Source organism: Pteropus alecto, unplaced genomic scaffold, assembly GCF_000325575.1.
Source record: "Pteropus alecto unplaced genomic scaffold, ASM32557v1 scaffold208, whole genome shotgun sequence".
NCBI classification, from domain to species: Eukaryota; Metazoa; Chordata; class Mammalia; order Chiroptera; family Pteropodidae; genus Pteropus; species Pteropus alecto.
The window spans coordinates 80,403-103,925 of NW_006441066.1; the positions used below are offsets into that span (position 1 = coordinate 80,403).

At 38.6% G+C, this 23,523-nt stretch overlaps 1 protein-coding gene and 1 pseudogene across 1 annotated transcript in view; one reads left to right on the top strand and one right to left on the bottom strand.

Moving 5' to 3' along the window:
* Positions 1 to 23,523, bottom strand: part of LOC102892117 (glutamate receptor 3) — a 362,305-nt gene that overhangs the window by 31,468 nt on the left and 307,314 nt on the right.
* LOC112484945 lies at positions 19,136 to 19,254 on the top strand (annotated as a pseudogene).

Sequence of the window (23,523 nt, forward strand, 5' to 3'; positions counted from 1 at the left end):
TCTAACACTTCTTCTAATGCTGGCTTGGTGATTATGAACTCTTTAGCTTTTTCTTGTCTGGGAAGCTCTTTATCTGTCCTTTGATTCTAAATGGTAGCTTTATTGGATAGAGTAATCTTGACCGTAGGTTCCTGCTTTTCATTACTTTGAATATTTTGTGACAATTTCTTCTAACCTGAAAGATTCTGCTGAGAAATCAGTTGACAGTCTTATGGGTGCTCCCTTGTAGGTAACTAACTGCTTTTCTCTTGCTGCTTTTAAATTTCTCTCTTTTTCATTAACCTTTGACATTTTAATTATGATGTGTCTTGGTGTGGGCCTCTCTGGGTTCATCTTGTCTGGGACTCTTTGTGCTTCCTGGGGTTGTATGTCTATTTACCTCACCAGGTTAGAAAAGTTTTCCATCATTATTTCTTCAAATATTTCTTCAACTATTTCTTCAAATATTTCTTCAAATCCCTTTCTCTTGCTCTTCTCCTTCTGGTATCCCTGTGATGCAAATTTGGTATGCTTGATGTTGTTCCAGAGGCCCCTTAAACTAGCCTCATTTTGTTGGATTCTTTTTTGTTGCTAATCTGCTTGGGTGTTTTCTGCTACCTTATCTTCTAAATCACTGATTCTATCCTCTGCTTTATCTAATCTAGTGTCATTTATACAGTATTCTTCATTTCAGTTATTGTATTCTTCATTTCTGACTGGCTATTTTATGTTTTATACCTCAATTTTTATGTTTTCTATCTCTTTGTTAAAGTTCTCACTGAGTTCATCTACTCTTCCCCTCAATTCATTGAACATCCTTATAACCAGTGCTTTGAACTCTGCATCTGGTAGATTGATTGTTTTCTTTTTGTTTAGTTCTTTTTCTGGAGCTTTGTTCTATTCTTTCATTTGGGACTTGTTTCTTTTGGCTGCCTCCTTGTGTTTTTTTCTATGTATTAGGCAGTGCTCCTAAGTCTCCTGGTCTTAGTAGAGTGGCCTTATGTAATAGATGCCTTGTGGGGCGCAGTTGCACAGTCACCCTGGTCACCTGAGCAAGGTGCTCCAGATGTGTTCCTTGTATGTATTGTGCGTGCCCTCCTGTTGTAGTTGAGCCTTAGTTGCTGTCTGTATGTTAATGAGAGAGATTGACCTTTGAGCTGATTGGTTGTGAAGACTGGCCAGGGACTGAAGTGTAGAAGCTGTTGTGCAGGGGCTAAACCTACAGAGCAGGATTCCTTTTAGCAGGGCTCTGGTGCCTGCCCTGTTTTCCCTTTGTGTCATCTTTGGATGCAGCCCTGGGCAGTGCTCTGACTCAGTTTGAAACCAGCCACTGTGCACACTGGTCCTTGGAGCCTACTGGAAGAGACCCCACCTTAAATCAAGTTCATCAGAAACCTATGCCCTTCCCAGGGCTACCTGGAAAGAGTCACCAAGCAATCCACAGATGGCTGTCAACTTGCTGGGCTTGGAGGTGCCTTGAGAGACCAAGCCTGACCGCCACTAGTGCTGGGCTTTGGGCTGCTCAGAAAGTGGTATGGGGCACTATGAGGCCAGATATTGATTGTTTGGGGTTTGTGAACCTTTGAGAGATTTTAGGAAAGTTCACAACATGAGCCAAGACAGGTCATTAATATGGAAAAGCCACTGGAGGCAGTTGGGTGGGCTTACGAGTTGGGTGGAGCCAGGTTTAGGGACCCTCCAGGGTAGGGCAACCAATGTAAGCCAAGTTAATGGAGACTCAGATATGGTGGTTGCCTGCATCTGCATGTTGGGGAGGGGGAGGGCTCAATAAAGGTACAATGGCTTCTGCCAGCACTTCTGTCTGGGAGAAAGATGCCCTTACAGTCCTTGCCCTGAAGTCAGACAATTCTGTGTTTCTCCACATGTTCCTGACAACTTTCAAGCTGCTTCCCCAATGCTTGATCCCAGAGTGAGTGAGTTTGTCAATGAGTAAGTCCATGCACTGGCCATTAAGAGGAACAACCAATACTCCAGCAGCCCTCCGTCTCACTCAGGCACAATCTCCACTGCTTTTCACAACCAGAAGTTATGGAGACTTCTCTTCCCAGCACTGGAACCCTGGATTGGGGAGCCTGGTGTGAGACTGGGACCCTTTTCTCCTACTGAGGGACTTTCACAGCTGAGATATCCCTCCTGATTCTTAACCAATACATGTGGGTGTGGGACCATCCTGTTCCACATCTCTGCCCCTCTTTCCAATCTCAAGGTGGCCTCTTCTGTGTATTTCCAGTTGTAGTACTTTTGTTCAGCTAGACTTTAGGGAACTTACATTGATGACTGTTCTCTAGTTGTAATTTTGATGTGGTTGTGAGAGGAGGCAAGCACACTACCTCTCTGATATTTTCTATTCTATTCTAATTCACAAATGCTTATCAGGAATTCTGGTCAAGATGGTGGAGTAAGTGGATGCTGTGCTTGTTCCCTACATTGACCGTATTAAAATTTCATCCAAAATATAGAACAATCAACCTGGGGAACCATCCAAAGACTAGGTGAATAAAAGTCATATAACTAAGGATATAGAGAAAAAACCATGATAAGTCTGGTAGGAGGAGCAGAGAAGTAAAAGGAGCTGGTCCCACACCCATGTGTGATGGTCAAGAATTGGGAGGGATATCTCACTACAGAGATCCCTACTGAGAAGCGAGGGGCTCCAGACACACACCAGCCTCCCTATGTTGGAGCACCAGTAACGGGAAGAGCAGCCCTCACAACACATGGCTGTGAAAATTAGCTGGGATTGAATCCTTCTGGGAGAGACAGAAGGTGCCTGGAAAACAGAGGTATCTTCTTAAAGGGCCCACACACAGACTCTTTCACTCCCAGGCACTCACCCTGGGCTCTGGCAGAGGGACAGTGGCTGGGGAGATGCCAGAGACATACAGGGAAAGTCTGAACTATGTGGCTTTAGGGCAGTGGCTGGAGGGAAATTAACCCTTGTACCTGTGTTGAGCCCTTCCCGCACACGGCCAAATGTGAACTCTCATTGGCTTGGTGAACTGCGATCACTCCACTCTGGTGACTCTCAGGACAACACCCCACTCAACTTGTGTATCACCAGAGGCTTTTTAATAGCTGGCAGGCAACTGCAACCATTGTTGGCCTGTGCTGTAGTTTTTCTTGGGCAATTCTCTGGGGTCTGTGGAGCCCCAGGAAGGTGGCGGCTGGCTTTGGTGTGCTGTGAGCCTTTTGTAGAATGGCTCCAGGCTTGGCATTGGCACCAAATCTGAATATGCATTAAGCTGTTATATACCACTCATCCTATGCTGGTGACTCCCCGAACCTTGCCCCACCCAATGCCCGTATCACCTACAGCACACAAGGCTCTTTCAATGTCTGAGACTTATGGACAGCTGGCAGATGGTGGTAGGCCTATGGGTTCCCTCAGCCTTTTGCTGAGCTTCCTAAAGCCCAGTACTGGTGAGGGCTGGCCTCGGTTTGCAGTGTGGCCTTTCCAATATAACTCATGGTCCAGCACAGACAGCGACCAACTGTGGATCATTTCGTAGGTCTTACCAGGTAGTTCTAGAAGAGTCATCAGCAGTGGCTGACCTTGGCCTGCACTGGAGCTCCTTTCAAGAGGCCTTAGAACTAGCACACCCAGCAGCATGCTTCGAACCATAGCAGAACACCACCCAATTAGCTCTATAAACAGCACCCCCAAAGGGTTGTCTTCGTAGGTACCAGAGTCTGTTGGGGCACATCCTGCTCTATGGGTCAGTCCCCACACAGCCACTTGTATGCTGTGGTCATGACCAATCCTCACAACCACTCAGCTTGAGAGTCAGTCCACTTACTGATGTGCCAACAGTAATCGAGGCTCAACTACAATAGGAGGACACACACAACTTAAATGAGGGACACCTCTGAAGTACATGGCACAGATGAGAAGGGAGACTGTGCCAATGGGCCACACAGGGTACCTACTACATAAGGCAAATCTGCCAAGACTGGGAGATGTAGCAGATCTACCTAACACAAAGAACACAAACAGAGAGAAGCAGCCAAAATGAGAAAACAAAGAAACATGCCCCATGTGAAAGAACAGAACAAAGCTCCAGAAAAAGAACTAAGTGAAATGGGGGCAAGCAATCTACAGAAGCAAAGTTAAAAAACAAAACAAAACAAAACAAAACAAAACAAACCCTTATTATAAGGATGTTCAAGGAACTTAGTAAGGACTTCAACAAAGAGATAGCAAGACAGAAACCATAAAAGAGATAAAAACCATAAAAAAAAGTCAGAAACGAAGAATATAATAACTGGAATGAAGAATACACTAGAAAGAATCAGTAGCAGATCAGATGAAGCAGAGAATCAAATAAATGATTTAAAAGGCAAGGTAGAATAAAGCACCCAATCAGAACAATAAAAAGAAAAAAGAATTTAAAAAATGAGGATAGTTTAAGAGACCTTTGGGACAACATCAGATGTACCAACATTCACATCATAGAGGTACCAGAAAGAGAAGAGAGAGCAAGGAATTAAAAACCTATTTGAAAAAAATAATGATGGAAAATTTTCCTAACCTGATGAAGGAAATAGACATACAAGTCCAGGAAGTGTAGAGTCTCAAACAGTATGAAGCCAAAGAGGCCCAAAGACAGACACGATGTAATTAAAATGTCAAAGGTTAAAGACAAAAAGTGAATCTTAAAAGCAGCAAGAGAAAGGTAGTTAGTTACCTATAAGGGAGCACCCATAATACTGTCAGTTGATTTCTCAGCAGAAACTTTGAAGGCCAGGTGTGATTGACATGAAATATTCAAAGTAATGAAAAGCAAGGACCTACAACCAAGACTACTTTACCCAGTAAGTCTATCATTTAAGGATGAAGGAGATATAAAGAGCTTCCCAGACAAGAAAAAGCTAAGGAGTTCATCACCACCAAACCAGTATTACAAAAAAATGTTAAAGGGACTCTATAAAAAGAAGGGAGAAATAAAAACAAACAAACAAAAAAGGAAATAAATATAAATAATAAAATGGCAATAACTACATACCTATCAAAAATGTAAATGGTTTACATGTTTCAATCAGAAGACAGAGTAGAGGGGGGAAAATGGCGTAGGTGATAGAGGCTCTGTTCATCTCTCTGGTGACCAAATCAAAGTTGTGACAGGAACAAGGAGCAAACAGCAAGAAAAAAATCATCTGGGATCTAGATAAACAAGTCATACAACTAGGGAGAAATCTAAGAAATCACTCTGCAATGGTAAAAGGTAGGACAGGGCAAGGACGCGAGGCTGGCTGGTCCTGAGCAGCTGAGTGAGATGGAGGCGGTGGCAGCGGCAGCCAGCAGCTGCAGACACCTCTTAAAGGGGCCATGTCTGTGACCAGACTTTCACAATGTTGGACTTGCTTGCTCTGAGCACCAGCACCCAGTCAGCTGCTTGGGGTGGGGTGGGGGGCACCAGGGACTTACAGGGGGCCACTGAGTTGTCAGAGTGAAGGCTGGAGGCCAGGCTTCCTCCTGGGCAGAAGTGCCGGTGGTATCCATTGTTCCTCTATTCAGCCCTCCCTCCTCCCACTGTGTTCACACAGCACCATCATAGCTGAGACGTCATCAGACTGGATAACTGAGGTTACTCCACCCAGAGGATTCTCTGAAATATTGCCTCCACCAACTCATAGCCCTATCCAGCCACATTCAATTGTGTCTTTGGTGAGTCTTGTGCAACTTGTTGAGCAAGCCCCAAGACCCACACTGGTGGCAGCTGACCTTGGTTTCTGGCATGGTTTCTTGAGGCAACTATAAGTACAGCACCTGTAGATTGCTTGCTGAATCTTAACAGGTGGTTCTATAGGAACACAGGCTGGAGCTAAAACTTGCCTGTTGCTGAACTCCTCTCAGGACTGTGCCTCTGTACACCTACTACACAAAGTCATGCTAATAAGACCAGGAGACTTAGGAGCTTTGATTAGTATATAGAAACAGACACAGAAAGGCATTCAAATGGGAAGACAAAGAAGCAGAAACCATATGAGAGAACAGAATAGAGATTGAGGAATAATGGAGTCAAGCAATCTAACAGATGCAGAGTTCAAAACGCTGGTTGTAAAGATGCTCAATGAATTCAGTGAGAACTTTAACAAAGAGGAAAAAAGCATAAAATTGGAAATAGGAATTATAAAAGGGCATCAGTCAGAAATGAACACATTATATGAGATGAGAAGTATATTAAACGGAATAAACAGAGCGAATAGAGAAGAGGATTAAATGACCTATACGGAGGACGGGAAAGCCAAGAACACTCAATCAGAATGACAAGAAAAAAGAAGCCAAGACTACAATAATAATTTAAGGATCTTATGGGACACCATTAAATATGAAAACATCTGCGTCATAGAGATACCTGACATTGAACAGCTATTTGAAGAAATAATGATGGAAAACTTCCCTAACCTGGTGAAGGAAATAGCCATACAACCCCAGGAAGCTCAGAGAGTCCCAAGAAAGAGAAACCCAAAGAGGCCCACACCAAGACCCATCATAATTAAAATGCCAAAGGTTAAATACAAAGAGAGAATCATAAAAGCAGCAAGAGAAAAGCAGGGAGCACCATAAGCACCCATAAGTCTGGCAGCTGACTTCTCAAAAGAAACTAAGCAGGACAGAGGGCTTGGCACAAAATATTCAACGTGATGAAAACCCAAGATCTACAACCAAGAATACCTTATCCAGCAAAACTATCATTTAGAGTCGAGGGACAGATAAAGAGCTTCCCAGACAAAATTAAACTAAAGGAATTTATCAACATCAAGCCAATATTACAGGAAATGTTGAAGAGACTTATTTAAGAAGAAAAAACATGTATCAAAATCATGAATAAAAAATAGTAATAGGGTGGCTCCATAGTGTAGTGGTTAGTGCATCTGCTTTACATGCAGGAGGTCCTGGTTTCACACCCTGGGTTGAGCCACAGACCATGCCCCAGGTGCACCTGGCTTTGGGTGCACCTGGCCCTGGGTGCATGCCGTGGGCTTGTAGGGGGAGACGTCTCACCTTCAGAGATCCAGTCCTTGAGTGGAAGCGGCAGCATCCCTAGGTTGGGGGTGGGGGTTGGGGGGGGAATTAAAGAGGGGAAAAATTTCCAAAAACATTGTTTAAAAAATGGTAATAACTAAATATCTATCAATAAGTACCTCAAATAGAAAAGAATTAAGTGCTCCAACCAAAGGATAGGGTGGCTGATTGGATAAGAAAACAAGACTCCTACATATGCTGTCTATGAGTGACTCACTTCAGATTAAAAGACACACACAGAATAAAAAGAAAAAGTTGGAAAAAGATATTACCTTTATGTCTCTAGAGGGTATTGTGCTAAATGAAGTAAGTTAGATAAAGACAAATATCGCATGATCTCATGTACATGAGGAATCTAAGAAACAAAATAAACAACAGTAATGACAAAAACAGAAACAAAGTCATAAATACATATAATATTTTGAGGGCAACCAGACGGGAGGGGGGTTGTGGGGTACGGTGAAAAAGAGCAAAGGAATTAAGAAATAAAAATTGATAGTTACAAAATAGACATAGAGATATAAAATATAGCATAAGGAAAATAGTCAACAATGTTGTAATAAATACATAAGGGGGAAGAGGTGTACTAGATTTAGTTGGATGATCACTTGAGCTCTAATCACTACACTGTACCACTGAAACTAATATATTATTGTATGCCAACTATAATTGAAAAAAACTATTTGAATCAAACAATGTAAATATGAGCAAACAATTGTCTATTATATTTCAATAAAGCTGGGAATAAATTTAAAAAATTTAAAAATATGAAGAATAAAAATCAGACTTTCACTTCAAAAGATGCAAAAAATCAGTTGACAAAATCTAGAATCCATTTATGATAAACATTGTCAGCAAGGTGGGAATAAAGGGAACATATCTCAACATAATAAAGGCCATCTACGACAAACCCACAACTAACATATTCAATGGTGAAAAGTTAAAAGCATTTCCTTACAACCAGGAAAAAACAAGGTTATCTACTTTCACCACTTTTTCAACATAGTATTGGAAGTCCTAGCCACAACAATCAGACTAAAAAAAGAAAGGCATTCAAATTAGAAAGGAAGAAGTAAAACTCATTATTTGCTAATGATATGGTACTATATATAGAGAACCCTAATGATTTCACCAAAAAATTATCAGACATAATAAATGAATTTAGTTAAGTGGCAAGATACACAATTAAAACTCAGAGATCAGTTGCATTTTTATACACCAACAACAAACTGCCAGAAAAAAATTAAGATAACAGTCCCTTTTATAATTGCATGAAAAAATAATAAAATACCTAGGAATCAGTTTAACCAAAGAGGTAAAAGTCTTGTACTCAGAATATTATTAGCCACTGAGGAAAGAAATTGAAGAAGATACAAATAAATGGAAGCAGATATTGTGCTCACGGATAGGAAGAATTAACATCGTTAAATTGTCCATACTACCCAAAGCAATCTATATGAGAATCATTGCAAACCTGTCAAAATACCAATGGCATTTTTCACAGAACTAGAACAGATAGTCTTAAAATTTATATGGAGCCACAAAAGACCCAGAATAGCCGCAGCAATCTTGGGAAAGAAAAACAAAATTGGAGGTATAACACTGCCTGATATCAAACCATACCACAAGGTTATAGCGATCAAAACAGCATGGTACTGGCATAAAACAGACACATATATCAAAGGAATAGGATAGAGAGCCCCCAAATAAACTTCTGCCTATATGGTCAATTAATCTATGATAAAGGGGGCAACAATATACAATGGGGTAAAGATAGTCTATTCAATAAATAGTGTTGGGAAAACTGGACAGATACATGCAAAAAAATGAAACTGAACCACTATATACAAGAATAAACTCAAAATCAATTCAAGACTTAAAATGTAAGACCCTATACCATAAGAATCCTAGAAGAAAACATAGACAGTAATCTCTTTAACGCTGCTCTTAGTAACATTATTTTCTGATATGTCACCTCGGGGAAGGAAAACAAAATAAAAAAAATAAAAAATGAGACATCAAACTAAAAAGTTTTTGTACAGCAAAGGAAACCATGAACAAAATGGAAAGATAATCTACTGAATAAGAGAAGATATTTGAGAATGATATCTATGATAAGGGGTTAGTATTCAAAATTTATAAAGAACTCTTGCAACTTAACACCAAAAAACCCTAACAATTCAATTAAAAAATGGACAGAGGACCTTAATAGACCTTTCTCCAAAGAGGATATACATATGGCCCATAGCCATATGAAAAGATGCTCAACATCACTAATCATCAGGGAAATGCATATTAAAACCACAATGAGATATCACCTCACACCTGTCAGAATGGCTATTATCAATAAATCAAAAAACGAGTGTTGGCTAAGATGTGAAGAAACGGGAAACTTTGTGCGCTGTTGGTGGGATTGCAAATTGGTGCAGCCACTATGGCAAACAGTATAGAGTTTTTTCAAAAAATTAGAAATAGAACTACTTTATGACGCAGCAATTCCACTTCTGGATATTTATCCAAAAGAACCCAAAACAGTAATTTGAAAGAATACATACATCCTTATGTTCATTGGAGCATAATTTACAATAGCCAAGATATAGAAGCAACTTAACTGCCCATCAGTAGACCAATGGATAAAGAAGGTATGGTAGATACAGTGGAATATTACTCGGCCATAAAAAATAAAATCTTACCATTTGTGACAACATGGATAGACCTGGAAGGTATTATGTTAAATTAAATGAGTCAGACAAAGACAAATACTATATGATTTCACTTGTATGTGGAATCTAAAGGACAAAATCAACAAACGAAACAGAAACAAACTCATAGATTCAGGGAACAAGTTGATGGTTGCCTGATGGGAGAGGAGTTTGGGGGTGGGGTTAAAGAGGTGAAGGAATTAAGAAGTACAAATTGGCAGTATGAAATAGTCATAGGGATGTAAAGTACAGCATAGGGAATATAATTGATAACATGGTAATAACTGTATATGGTGCCAGGTGGGTACTAGACTGACTAGTCAGGAGGAGCACTTCACAAATTATATAAATGCCTACTGGAGGTGTGAAGAACAGAGTGAATAGAACCCCTCCCTCAACTCAGGTTGAGGCCCAACCAAAACTGTTATTTCTTTCTACCAAGTCAGGTTTCCCTCATCTTTACTCTTCTGAATTTTGAATTTAATTAAATTCCATTAAATTTCCTTTCAATTTCGGTGGTCTTTAGAACATGTACTAAATGCCTGTAGCTCTATGTTAGATATTCAGGAGACTATAAAGGAAGCATGGTCTCAATGACTTCTTTAATTTCAATTGAGTTGGAAGCTAGGTTGAGGAGTGAAATCTCTAGAGAAAAATTCTAAATTAATTTTTGACCAGAAGTGAGATAGCATATTAAAAACTATAAATATATGCCATGTTGTTAGTGTACTTTTATGGGGTTTCCTGGCCCCTGTCTCAGCTTTTTTCATTGTTTATTTACTATTCTCTGGACTTTGGCCAGCTGCATTGCATCTTTTTTGAGGCCTTCTTGGATCTGCTCAAATAATTCCAGAGGGCTGGAACTCACAGACCTGTCACCATGGAAACTACACATTGTGTTTATGGCAATTAGACCCTCACTGAGCCACTGAAACTGTTCGCTGAGACAGAAACTTAAAGAACAGAAATAAAAACCAATATGACTGAAGCCAAATGAGCAAAAGGGAGTATGGTAGGAAGTGAGATTAGGAGAATAATCAGAGGCCAAATCTTGTAAGACCCTGTACATTATGGTAAACAGTTTGGATTTATTCTACATATGATAGGAAACTATTGGCGGATTCTGAGGCAGGGTGTGAAAAGATACGAATTAAAATTTTAAAGCATTATTCCAGCTTGTGTGTGGAGAACAGATTAAAGTGGTCCAGAATGGAAGTAAGGAGATTGGTTAGGCTACTCTTCTAATACTCCAGGGGAGAGATGGTTGTGGCATGAACTAGGCTGGGATAAATGGAGGTGGAAAGAGAGGTTGAATTCAAGATATATCTTTTAGGGAAAAAGTTAATGAGTCTTGCTGATGGTCATCTCCACCTGATGGTCCTAGAGACACTTTCAGATTAAATATTTCTAAATCAAATTTATTATTTATCTTGTAAAGCCTGGATCTCCTAAATTCTATTAGTAAAGCACATAACATCTAAGCTAGAAAGTTTGATTTTTATTCTTTTCTCAGCCTCTTGTTATGCCATGTTTATTCTAACATAGAAATGCTATAGGATTTGTCCTTTGGTCTTCTTTCTATTCTCATTACTATTGCCCTGGGGCAGGCCTTAATTAGTTTTTGGTCTTAATTACATTGCTTCCTAACTTATTTACTGGTTTCATCTTTCCAATTTATCCTTCAGTGAGCCTTCCGAAGTATAAATCTGATTAAGTTATTTCATTGTTTAAAATTCTCTGATAGTTCCCTAATACCTACAGGACAAAATTCAACTTCTTGTGTATGATTTTCAAGAGTTTTTAGGATCTTGGCTGCACTTGCCTATGATCTGGTCATACTGGACTACTCACCGTTCACTGAAATGTGCTACATACTTTCACATCTTATGCCTTTGTTTATGCTTTTGCTTCTGCTTGAAGTATCCCTATTCATCCTACAAGATCCAGAGCAAATATCATGTCTTCCTGACTCTCTTCTGCCACAACATATGTGTTTTCTTGCTCTCTTCCCAAAGCACTTTGTTCCTACCTTTGCTATAGAGCTCACTATATTGCATTAAGGTTGGTTGGTTATAAGTCTGTCTTCCTCCTGTTACCGGGTGTTCTTCAGGACAAAGTCCATGCCTGATTCATTTTCGTAGCCCTCTTGGCAGCCAGCACAATGTCTGATACATGGTAGGCACTCAAGACATATTTGCTGATCAGGGTGACAACTAAATTAATGGCCAAAGATATCAGAAGGTTGGTAAAAAATGGCTAGCAGCACTAGGTTTATAGCATTGTAGAACTCTAGAGCTGAAGTTACCCTATATATCATTAAGTCCAATTACCAGCTAAACCAATCAGGATATATGATCTATAATCCATTTTTTGACACTTAGCCTGCCCTTGATGTCCATATCAATAACTTTCCCCCAAATAATCAAGGCCTTCTAAAATTGAAATCTCACCCATTGACATTTATACTCTTTTCACATCACATTATCCTCATCTGACAGAAAACAAATTCTAAGTATCATAATGAAATACATTCTCAGTTACTTTATTTCGGTAGGAATTTCCTAGTCAGCTGCTCAAAGAATTAAAAAAAATAATAAATAATCCAGATGCATAGAATGATATAAAAAATAATGTGAGAACACCTGTGTACCTGCCACAAAACTTAAAAAGCAAAACATTATGAAGTCAATTAAGTCTGCCTATGTACCCCTCCCTAATTGCATACTCTTTCTTCCAGACTAAAAGTAACCACTGTATTGAATTTGGTCTTTATCATTCCCTTGCATATCTTTATATGTCTATGGAAATAAATTTATCTTCTTTATCATGGCTGCATAGTATTTCAGTTGATGGATATACCATATTTATTTACCCAATTCCTTATTGAAGGACTCTTACTTAGGTCAGTTTTGTTTCTTTATTTTCTTTTATTTTTTGGCATTATAGACAACACTGTGGTGTGTATGTGTCTTTGTGTACTTACAAAGAGATATTTTGTGTTCATCTTGACCTAATCAAACCTAAGTGAAAGGGGGATGAGGTTAGAACAATATGTCTCTTACACTATTTACAAACAGGCCATCACTTCCAAAGATAAATTTATAAACAAAGGGAAATGAGTCCATGAATTCTGATCCAAGTGCACTATAATTTGGACTCATATCCTTGAGCTCTTTGATTGTTGTACAGGTTAAAAGGTTTATTCTTTTAAGTAATAATGCATTTCTAGGAGAATAAATGGCAGTGCTTTAAGTGTTCACTTTAAATGTGTTTGGTGTACATGCAGCAGATATTAATGAATGCAGTAAATGCAAAGTAAGTGGCAGAAATGATTAGGCCCTGGTTGATGACTGAATTCTGAAGGCACTTAGGAAGGGAGAAATGGCTCATAACTGAGAAAATTTAAGCTAAGATGTTTATCTTCCTAACTTGTATTTAAGTGACAGCATAACATTCAGACCAAAAAGAAGAAAAAAAGTTACTAGCATTTCTTTTCTTTTTGCAGTTTGTTTTATTTTGGCTGAAATACCGAAAGCAATAAAAAGGATTGAATCTTAGCTCAAGTATCTGGGAGAGATTTAAAAAGTTATGGGCAGGATGTGTAATAGCAAGCTCATTTTTCTCCAGCCCGCCACGGTTCATTTATTCCAGCACACAGAGCCTCATTCTGTACCTAAGAAGGAATAAACAATGGTTATGCAGAGAGGCCACAAGAAATTCTCTTAGCATTGCTAGATAATTAGCAAGTAAACTGCAAAAGGAGAAATAGATGAATGGAGTGGGAACAGATGAATCCAAAACAGTATATTAAGTAGAGCTCTAACATTTATGGATTCAAGTCATTGTTCCAACTATTTGTAATAAACAATTAAGGTGAATGATATGGAGAAATTTGATTTTTTTGTTGAGGTAAAAATTTGAATTTGGCCCAGTGAAGCTGGTGTGTGGAAGCAAGTGATTAGTGAATGCACTTAGCTCACCACTCAGACCTTATATCTTTGCAATGGTGTTAGTCACTCCTCATTACTGTACATAAAAGTATTCCTTTGTAGACCTAAGTAAGTGCAAAGTAACTGTATAGGGGTGTGGTTGAGAGTGTTGAATCACGCTGCTTGGTTTTTAATTCCACTTACTAGGTGCACAAATTATCTAGCTCCTATGTTTCTCAATTTCCTCATCCACAAAATGGGATGATTTTTTAAAAAGTGCCTACTTCAATGGTTTATTGGGAGAAATTACATGAGTTAATACATGCATCTCAATTAGATTAGTGCCTGGCACACAGAAAGTGCTGAAAAACATTACAAATTTTTATAGTACAGGAAGCATAATTTGTTTTAGTGACAGAATTTAATAGCATTATAAATTACTTCTGTCCCATATTTATAGAATCATTACTTTATTTTATGAAGGAAATCATATGCTCAAGTCTTATTCACATATTTGGATCTCCAGACATATCCCTGGTGAATGCCCATGGTCTGCCATCAACAAAAACCATAACCATTTGACTTGGATTTAAAAATTTTATTGGTGAAAAACAAATAGGTAGGATGGCAAGTTTTCCTTTTAAATTTGTCTTGTAGTTCAGTTGAGAATCATACATTAAAATACTCATTAACCAGAACACAGCTATTTGAGAGACCTGGTGAATGAAATTTTCTGCTTCTCTAAGAGTTAAATTAGAATATCCACTTGGTCAATAGAAGATCCATTTGGAGTTATTAAAATAATAGATTTTTAGAGGTAGATGAAATCTTAAAAACCATCTGGTTCAGTCTCCTACCCAATGCAGCAACAGCTTCTTTACTCAAATGCCTCTAACACTGAGTACTCCTTAGCTCAGAAGAGCCTCAGGAGGTAGATTACTCCATGGTGGGACAGTTCAAGTTGATAGAAAGTTCTTTCTGTTTGGCTGACATCCTTCATGAGAGTCCTCCCTTCCAATCCTACTTCTGCCTTTTGCGTGAATTGGTCGGTCTTTCTTCTCTGCTTCCATTTTTCCATTGTAAGTAGCACTGATTATATTGCTTTGTAATGGTCATCCCCAGTGGAATCTGAGCTCCTTGAGAGTAGAGATTATGTCGTTTTTGTCTCTGCATTTTCAGTGTCTAGTATAATGCCTGGCATGTAGGAAACTCTCATTATGTATCTGAGGAATGAGTTAATCTTAAAATTGTAGTTCTATGCACTTGTCCTAATTCTACCCTCTGAAGCGATGTAGAATAAATATGCTGTCTTTTTTCTACATGATGTACAGCCTGAACAGTACCACCATCATGTCATCTGTTTATCATCTCTTTTGTAGGCTAAACATTTTAAGGGCCTTCATCTGTGACACAAATTCTAGTTCTCCTCTGGTGACCATTTTCTAGATATTTAAAAAAAAAGTTAATGTCCCCTCTAAAGTGTGGCCCCTAAAATTGACCACAATATGCTCAATGTAGTGGTACTAGAACAAAGGACAATGAGACCATTTCTTCTCTTGATCTGGACATGAGCATAATTTTTCACTTTGACAGGCTTCAACAGTCATGTTTAGTTATGTTGATAGTCAAGAATTAATTGCATTAACAAAACAGACCAATAAATTGGAAGCATAATGTCAACAGAGGCATAATTTGCTAATTTATTTATGGTATTAATGCACTGTCAGTTTGCAGACAAAATATTATGTAATTTGCAAAGAGAGTATTAGCGTTTAGGACATCACTAAGCCCTAAATATGTACAATGTGTTCTGAATGAATAGTTTGAAAGGATGGAATGAACGAAAGGTCAGGGGAAGATGGTTTTGAGTAATTTGCACTTTATTGTTCCTCAAAGAGGAATGTTTTAGCTTCATGTATTACTTTTTTTTTTTGCCACTGTTGTTATCATACCTATATTATTCATTTCCATCACTATATGTACAAGACTAACCTTGTGCTGACATGTCAAAGAGAGGCTAGATATGACTTTGAGTTCTCAGCCTCTACCCCTCTCTCCTGATTTCACTGTCTTCTCTCAGAGATCCTTCCTGTATTCTTTTTCTGGTATCAGTAATAGTCTTGATCTTTATGCAGGTGTTCACTAATACTATAAGGGCTCCTGTTACCCTTGAGCAAGGGATCATTTTTATTTGAAAAGAAGATTCATGTCCCCAAAAGACAACTGGGTCTCTTGGCATTGTGAAAGATGCCTTTTAGGGGTTGGAGAAGGCAAGCCCTGTGAACACAATGCTAAGAAAGAGGGAAATGGCAAGAGTTTCAAACAAAAATGACTTCCTCTCACTAATTTTTACCTTCTCTAATTTTATTGTTGACTATTTATTGCTTAACAGCTTGGTCAATTTCTCCTCTGGATTATACCTTTAATTAGGAGAATATCATTGAAAATTATAATCCACTTTTTCTTCTGAATCATTTACCGCCCTCTGAAACTTATGCTTTTAAAAAAGGTTCAGATGGCATTGCAAGCTGGTACAAATTCAAAAAGGAGGCTTTGGGTCTCTGTTTGCCTGAACTGAACACTTATAAATCCTCTGTATGCTTCCTCTGCCCTCCCTAATATTCACGAGAAAATTTTGCCTCACTGAGTTTCTCAAATACTGAGAGATGGATAGGTGATCCTTGCAAGGCAAGGTACTGAAAAAAAAAAAAGGAAGCTGGTGATGCAATTGCTCAAGAGAGCTCCTAACATCTTCTTCTTTCTTCCCTCTCTTCTTTGCCTTTCATAATGCTTCATGGCATTGGAAGATGACAAGATATTTTGTATCCTAGTGGGGTGAGCAGGGAGGAGAATAGGGTGAATAGCAATACCTGGAAGGATGGGACAATTCTCAAGTTCTTTAACATAGTTATAAGTTTGAGGTCAATAGAAATTCTTTAACGTTGGACCTGTGAAGGGGAGATTTTTGTGGTAAGTATTTTGCCTGTCGTACAACCCTTCAAGTATTTCTCTTTCTTATTCAGAGAATCCTTGGATTTTTCATGACCAGAAGCAGGAGACAATTGGATTTCTTTAACTTTATATTTGCATAAATTTTTCCGGTTTCCAAGGTAATATATCACGCATCATCTCATCTAAACCCCGCAGTAACCCTGTGAAGTAGGAGTAGTTTAATCCCTAGCACCTAGAACAGTGTCTAGCATCCAGGTATTCAATCAATATTCGTTGAATGAAAGAATGAATGTCCATTTTATAGATGAGGAAATTGAGAATGCGAGAGGTTAAGCGCAGTGGCAATGCCAAGAGGTGCCACAGTGGGCTTTAGCTTACCTGCTCATTTCCATTAATCCACCCCAAAGTTACCACAAAAAAACAAGTCTCAGAAAAACTGTGTTTGCTGTGCAAACATTGCCTCCAGATAAGTCTCAAGCAGAACACCACCCTTCAGGGTCTCCTATATAGAAATTTGGAGATTGTCGTGGGCTCTATAACTTGCCCCAGGTTACACAGCTAGTGAGGAACAAATCTGAGACTGCATCCAAGATTGCTGAATTCAAGGCTACAGACAGATTTTTTTTTTCCTACTACAAGCCCAGACTCTTTAGCATTAACACTAACAATATCCTTTTTGGTGAAAGAGAACAACTTGCTTTCAAAAAAGCTTTCTTTATTTCTTGTTCAAACTTAAAAAACAAAAACAAAAACAGGGGTAAGTTGTAAATTAACCCCAATCCCTTCCCACTAAGGACTGGAATAAGTGAATGTTCTTGTTACATACTGTAACCCTCTAACAGGCCTCTACTGTTCACATTTCACTATGTGATGGGATCAGAACAATTTGGGGCAGAAGAAGAAGAGCACATCTGGCTTGCCAAATGCATTTGACACATGTTTTTCTTCCATATCTGCTTTGAAGAAATCAGTAGCTCTGATGAGGTGCATTTAGCAAAAGTAATTATTGAATTTTATAATTAAAAAAAAAAAGGTTTCCATTTTGATTTGGAACAAGTCACACGGGAAATAATTTCATTTCTAAAGCATGACCAAACCTTAATTTAATTTTATTGTTTTTTTTCTTTCTTTCACTTTGATTCACACATTTCTAAATGTTCACACAAGTATTGTTTATCAGTTTCCTTTTGCTTCAGACAATCAGTGACTGCCATGTAATTGTATTGGTGAAAGCAAGGGGAAGAGGAGTAAAGAAATACTGGTTTCTAATTTCAATTTTTTTTTCCTATTGGTTTGTTATGATTCTGGCTGAGTTATTTTTGGGGCTGGGATTTTAGATAACTTCATTGGAGTTGGAAGTCACCTTTTGTCTAGACATTGAGTTTTGCTCTCAAACCTCGAGTACTCATTCCAAACGACTTTGCCTAACATTCTCACACTTTATTCTAAAGTCCAGGGACTGGTTTCCTTCTACCTCAAGGAGTACAATTACTGATGCCTCCTTTCTAAAAGTGCAGATGACAACCCAGATAAGTTTCCAGTGACCTTTTTAATGTCCCTCTCTGGTATGCAAAGTCAGATTACTATTTCAATTTGTCTTCTGCTTCTCTTGCCAAGTTAGACTAAGAATATTCCAGTGGGTTGAAAGTAGCATCAGCGGCTCTATGACTTTGGGAGCCAGAGTCAATAAACTCTCGTAGAAAATGGTTCTAAGTCCTATTGCTTTATTCTGGGGGAATAGAGGAAAGAACACAGTATCCTTACCCATGTGGCCCTCAATAAGCAATGATTTTGCCTTCCAGTAGACATTTGGCAACAACTGGAGACATTTTTTTTTTATTGTCAAAACTTGGGGAGAGGAGTGCTACTGTATCTAGTGGAGAGAAGCTAGGGATGCTGCTAGATATCCTACAGTGCATAAGACACTTCTACAACTGACAATGATCTGGCCCTAAATGTCAGTAGTGCCATGGTTGAGAAGCCCTGCTGTATAGGCTTTGATGGAGCCATCATAAAATGGGCAACAAAATACTAATTAACTTTTAATTGATCCCACGTTTTGTTCCAGGCTCTGTTTTAAATTTTTTACATGTGTTAACTCATGTAATAAAACAACTCTACGAAATAGATATTACTATCCCATTTTAAAAGTGCAGAAACAGAGGCAAAGAGAATTTAAGTATTTTACCCAAGGCCATATGAGTAGTAGGTATTGGAGCTGGAAACTCACTCGTTCAGGCTCCAGAGTCTGTGCTTGCAAACAGTATACTGTTCCCAGGTAAGTTAAGGGATGGTTGTAAATCATACGCTAGGGCCGAAACTAAGTGCGCATGAATTCTACTTGAAGTGGCGCTTATACTTTAGCATGATTTCAAGGGGCATGCTATTTCTATTACTCCCTCCCTGAAATATGAGATTGGAGACCAAAATGTCTTGCCTTTAACCCACATGAAAGCTATACTTTTAAAACATAAGCCAATAAATTGTTTTTCTCTTTATTTTGAGAATGAAAATACATAAATATGGTCTACAGCCATGCTACCCTGAACAAACTCGATTCTGTCTGATCTCAGAAGCTAAGCAAGGTCGGGCCTGGTTAGTACTTGGATGAGAGACCACCTAGGAAGACCAGGTGCTGTAGGCATAAAAAAAATAAGGGATTGTAGGCTGACAAGGTCCTTGTAATCTGTGAGGTCAACTAAGGGTTGCCTCGCCTAAAAAATAAATAAAATAAAATAAAATAAATAAAAAAGAGAATACATAAATATGGATGTCTAGGACTGTTATTAAGCAAGACTGAATCAATTTTTATTGTTTCTGATACTCCTCATCTTTCACTCCCCCACCCGGGCAGTAAGACTTCTTCCCCATTTGCCTTACCAGGTACAAGATGCCCTCCCCCACCCTACCCTGCTCACAGAATAAGATTGGAAGCATTCCCACTGAAGAATAAATGATGGAAAACAGCCTAAAGTATGATCCTCTTGCAGGAGAATTTCCATTTTAGCAAAGATCAAAATACAGCTAAGGAAATGATAATCTAATGATGGACACATCAACTGGTTAAGGAGAGTTGTGTGCATGTAGTAAAAAGCTGATTTTGCTAACGACATATACTCACTTTTAGATTACAGAATCTATTTTTAGGACAGAGAATAGGCCATAGAGAAAGTGTGCGTGCCCCATCCTTTTACTATTAACTAGAACAAAGCCACAACTTCCCTGACTTCTAAGCAATGGATTGTCTTTAGCCCGTCATAGCTATTGAACACTCTAAGGTCACTTCCCTCAGCTTGCTAGAGTTTTATTTTTTCAATGAAATTTTATCTTCAGCAATCCAAAGCCTATTACCCTTGACCAATTGGATTTCACTTTCTAATTATATTTTTATTTTCTAAGATATTTAAAAGAGAAGTTCAATATTCTTATTACTCTTGAATCAATCGATTGTAATTCAGAGGCCAAACCTGACAATGCAGAGCCTAGGAAATGAGAGAAACAAATATTATATTAAAGAGAAAAGTCTATCCTGGAATTGCAATATTTCGAGTTTCCACAGTGGCCGTTTCTTCCCGGTCCTTAGAGCAAGAATTATTTTTATACTAAAGCAAAAAAGCAAAAAAAAAAAAAAAAAAAAAAAAAAACAAAAAAAAACCAAAAAAACCCCCAAAAAAAAACAAAAAAAAAGTAAAAAAAGCCAAAATTTCCCTTTGGGGTTTTTTTTTTTTTTTTTTTTTTTTTTCTGGGAGAGTTACTTTCCCAAAGAGTGAGCTGGAACTAATTCGAAGAGAAGTTCTCTTAAAGCTAGCTCATCTGTTTTCTATCTGTGTGTAATATATACTTGGGAAGCTACTGATCACTGCTCTTGTGATTCTGACTTAATTGGCCTTAGGTGATTCTAATATTTAATCTGGATTTAGAACAGTCAACAAAGATTCTGCAACAGCAACAATAAACTGCCAGTTATTGCAATAAATACTGACAGTGAAAAGACTACCATTTATTAAGCACTTACCTGCACCAGGAATGGTGCTTTACACTTTGCATACATTAATGTGAATTCTTAAAATGCCGTATGAAACAAATATTATCCCCGTTTTATTGATGAAGTAAGTGATGCTTATAGAAGTTAATTTGCTGGTTCAGATGACATAGCTAGTAAAATTTCTAGCCCTTACCTCTCCAAACTCTGGACTTGTTTGTCTAACTGGCTACTTGATGTCTCCACTTAGATTTCCATAGGCATCTCCAACTTAGCATGTCCAAAATGCAACTCTTAATGCACCACCCCCACCACTTGCTACTCCCCCAGTGTTCTCCATCAGAGAAAATGGCACTACCACCCAATTTGTCCAGTTGCTCAGGCCAGCATCCTTGCAGTCATCCTTGACTTCTTCCTTTGATTTCACATTCCACACCCTGTCAGTTCGGTCTTCACAATATATTCAAAATCCAACCATTTCTTACCACCTTCACCCTAGTCCAAGCCAGTCATTTTTCACCTGAAATATTGCAATCACTTCTTAACTGGTCTCTCTGCTCTCACCCTCACCTAGCAGTCTGCATGATCCTTTTGCACAAAACCAGATCATGCCATTCCTCTGCTCAAAGCCATTAAAATGACTTCCTATCAAATATAGAATAAAATCCAAAGTCCTTACCAAGTCTTAGAAAGCCTAGCACAACAGGCTCTGGCTTGTTTTCGTTGCCCTCATCTCTTACCACTCTTTCTGTCTCTCTCTTCACTCTAGCCACATGGACCTTTATCCTCAAAGCTACCAAGCACATATCCATATCAGGGTCTTTGCTCATGCTGTTGCATCTGGGATGCATTTCTCTCTACTCCAGTTTATCTCATATTTGCATGGCCTGTTCCCTCACTTTATTCATGAGTCTAGTCAAATGTCACCTCAGTGGGGAGGCCCTTCTTAATCAGCAGAGATGAAATAGCACTCCCAACATTTTGTCTCCTTAACTGTTTTTTTTTAAAATTTCACTTAATACTAACTGAAACATATATGTTATTTACATATTTGCTTAATTTTTTTGGTCTCATTCACTGTAATGAGCATAAGAACTTTGCTTTGAGTACTTAGAACAAGGGCTGTCACATAGCATGTGCTTAATAAATATTACTTAATAAATAGTAATAAATATTAACTGAATGAATAAACCCAGATTTAAATCCAGATCTTTTGATACCAAAATCTATATTCTTAATTACAATGTCATCATTTGTCTCCCCCACACCCTTTCAAAGATTAGCGAGTTAAAATGATCTTTCCATGAATGCATAGATGTGCAGTGGCAGAATTAGTACTCAAATCTAGGTATGCTGTTTTCCAAACCTGTGCTTTTTTTACTACTGCATACTGCCTCTCAGTGGGGAAATTGCTAGTGACTACATTGAACAAAATGCCAGTGAATTGATTGAGGTTTACTTCTTTGACATGTTTTTTTGACATGATTTTATATAGGCTTACTCTTCCTTGGTTCAGCTTTGAAGCCTGTGCAATATACTACAAGGTAAAAGGCACCAATATAATACTCCACTATCTTGGCACAAGGCCCTAAATCCTACCACTGGAGATCATGCCTTCTGTTTGACTTGGACAAATTTATTAAATTTCTCTAAGACATTAATAATTATTTCTGAAATGGAGGCAGGATATGAAACAAGATAGTTTAGAGAAATCACCCAGCACAGTGCCTGGAATGTAGTAAGTCCTCAATAAATTAGATTAAGCCATCATGGTGAGGGTAACACAACCCATATTTGCCACCTTTGTATGATTTGGTATGTTTGAGAATTTGTGCCAGAGGAATACTGAATGGAAGGCGAATCAAAACGTATCTTGGGGAGGGCAGGCAGGATGGGGTGCCACCCTGATAAGTCAGGAGACACATGAGGGCATGGGCACATGTGGGTGGGAAGAAGCATGGTGCCAGGTTATGTGCTGGCAGCGTTACTGAAGCACAGACTAGAAACAAGCTAGTTCACTAAGTGATTAGCAAAGAATACCTCACAAGGCCAAATGGGGCCACTAAACTGTTCAATTTCAGTATATTCACATTTCACCTTCTGTGGCTCTCAATTTTGAATAATTTGGTTTAGATTTGTCTTTCCTTCTTGCTGTGTTAGGAGTTCTGGTAAGTCTTATTTCTGAAAGCACTATGCTGATTTAAAAAAGTGCTGGCTGGGGTTTTGTCTGGCAAACACACTGAGTGTGAAAGCTGCAGGAAAATTGATTTTCTGGCATTCTCATGTCCTGGCACAAACTCTGCAGCATAGAAGCTCAAGTTACAGAACCTTCTGGTAAGTGTAGCCCATGAGGGTAACTTCACAAAATGATTAGGTTTCACTAATCTTCATAACTGAGGACCAAGGCAATGGTCCCCATATGCAAACTGGCAGATAAAACTACTTTGCTGTTATTTCATTTAGAGAAATAGTCTGATAGCCACTTTGTTTGATTCCCCCATTCTTCATGCTTAGGTCTTGATATCACCCTGTCTTTATTCTGCCTTGGACAGCATGAGTGCTGTGGAGAAGCCACCCAGTTATTGATCTACAAGAGGCATGCCTGTTCATGGTTAAATTTGCAGTAATGTTTTCTTTTGGTGCATAGAACAGTGGTTAAGAACATAGGTCCTGAGTCCCCAAATACCAGGCTTTGGTAATTATTAGATGTGTGACTTTGGGCAAGTCATTTAACCTCACCGAGTCTTAGTTTCCTCATCTTAAAAATGGGGATGGTATTGGACCCACCTCATAGTGTTCTTTCAATGATAAAATCAAAAATTGCTTAAAATGAATTTAACATTGCCCTTGACAACATGGTAAGCATTAGTTACCTAGTTAAGAAACTTAGTTAAGTTAGAAACATAGTTAAGTTTCTCTGCCATTTAATAG